The 2,259-nt window shown below is 42.2% G+C and overlaps 1 pseudogene; it reads right to left on the reverse strand.

The window, feature by feature from the left end:
• Nucleotides 1–1,916: 1,916 nt before the first annotated feature.
• LOC124546150 lies at nt 1,917–2,034 on the reverse strand (annotated as a pseudogene).
• Nucleotides 2,035–2,259: the final 225 nt, after the last annotated feature.

Here is a 2,259-nt window from a genome sequence, read left to right on the forward strand (position 1 = left end):
TGTTGTTTAAAGTGAGCTGAATGATTGAAGCAGAAATGATGCAGGGTATTAAGTTGTGTAGTGACATCAGGTCGCTACAAAGCTGGCTTATTGTTGGTGATATATCTGTCAAAGGGCTAATTGCCATTAGGTACTTGTCACAAGACACTGTAATTATGTGAGACTCATATGGCAGAGGATATTGGCACTGTTGTAGAATTGATCTAGTTAACTATATCATGAGTACCTGCAATTCTAACAGCAATAAATTGTCATATCTCTGTGTACATTTTATTCTTGAGTGTGGGAAATATACTGTGTGGGAGATATACATTGTAATAAAAAGTAAGTGAGAATGATATATAGTAGCATGTCCATGAGTAGTGGGACAAAGGGGGCATCAACCCACTCTGCATCATTGCCAGATTTATTCAAGATGGCGGATCCAATATGGCGGCCATAGATGTGGCAATGTTGCAGTGACAGATTCAAATTTTGGTGGGAAAATAGATCAACTGGGCTATCTCCACTAACCTAATTTCACCTGCCCTCCCCTCCCACTCCCCCTTCCCTCTCCTCCACTCCCCTCTCCCATCTAGAAATTTGTGGGAAAATTACTGTTGATAGCACAACGCTTGGAAAGTAATGATATTTTGTGAATGTATGAACAAGATGAATACTTACTTACTCCTTGGTGTTACAGTCCACATAGAGTCTTGGCCTCCTGGACAATCTCTGCCCACTCTTCTCTACTGGCTGCCTTGACTTCTGTCTTCTAAATTCTGTTCTTCTCAAGTTCTCCCCCACATTGTCTAGCCATCTGGTCCTTGGTCTGCCCCTTATGCAGCGTCCACCTGATTTTTCTTTAAAAATTCACTTGATTGTGCTGCCCTCCATCATTCTTTCTACATGTGCCAACCAACGTAGTCTATTACTCTTAATTTCTGTTATGATAATTGGTTTGTTGTACAACTTTCTGATCTTATTATTTCTGATTCACCAAAACCCCCTATCATTCACTGGCCCAAAGATTTTTGTAAGTATCTTTCTTTTCAATCTCTGCAACAATTCCTCATCACTTTGCATCATTGTCCAAGTCTTTGAACCATACATCACCACAGGTCTCACTACAGTATGACACTGTCTCAGCTTCAGATCCCTACTAAGGCTTCCTGCTTCAAATACTTTAATCAATGCAAAGTAGCTTGTGTTACCAGCTGTAATCCTGGTATGTATTTCTTCTCTCATATTATTATTCTCAGTTACCAGTGACCCAAGATATTTAAAGCTCTCACAACGTTGATATCCTTTCCCATCAAAAGTCGTGCTTCTTTCTCCTTCACTGTACCTTTTCCTAGATGTTAACATATAATTGTCTTTGAGTGATTAATTGACAGCCCCATCTCCACTCCATATCTTTCTAATTTTTCAATCTTTCTTCCAGGTCCTGTTTCCTCCTGGCTAATAAAATCAATATCATCTGCATATGTAAGAACCTGTGTCACTCTATTAAACAGTGTTCCCCCAGGCATCACTCTCTCCAAGGTGACATTAAACAGAATAGTGGAGAGACAATGACCCTGTCGCAATCCTTGGTTATCTTCAAATGCCTTTGATGAAGTGCCCTCAACCTTTTTTTTACGTACTGTTTTTCTCAAAGTCATTTGAACCAGTCTTATTAGTTTGTTGGTACTCCTGCATCTTGCATTACCTTTTGATACTGCCATAACTCTGCCCGAACAGGCCATTAGGGCCCAACGATATCGACCGGCTGCCGTGTCATCCTTAGCCCACCGGCGTCACGGGATGCAGATATGGAGGGGCACGAGGTCAGCACACCGCTCTCCCAGCCGTATGCCAGTTTACGAGACCGGTTCCGCTACTTCACAGTCAAGTAGCTACTGAGTTTGCCTGACAACGGCTGAGTGGACCCCTCTTGCCAACAGCGCTCGGCAGTCCGGATGGTCACCCATCCAAGTGCTAGCCTAGCCCGACAGCGCTTGACTTCAGTGATCTGACGGGAACCGGTGTTACCACTCCGGCAAGGCCATTGGCATACTATCATAAACTCGTTTTAAATCAATGAGCAGCTGCAAGGATCTGTCTGAATGTAAAAATCTCATCTTTAGTGAGTCTGTTAGTTTTGAACGACACTGGTCAGCTTTGTCATGTTAATTACGTATAGGACAGAGTATACCTATATTCCATTGTTCCCACATATTTTCTTTCTGCCATATTTCCGCTATAATCTCATGCAAAACCCTTCTCAGTTTTTCTCTA

The sequence above is a fragment of the Schistocerca americana genome, chromosome 8, assembly GCF_021461395.2.
Source record: "Schistocerca americana isolate TAMUIC-IGC-003095 chromosome 8, iqSchAmer2.1, whole genome shotgun sequence".
Taxonomy (NCBI): Eukaryota; Metazoa; Arthropoda; class Insecta; order Orthoptera; family Acrididae; genus Schistocerca; species Schistocerca americana.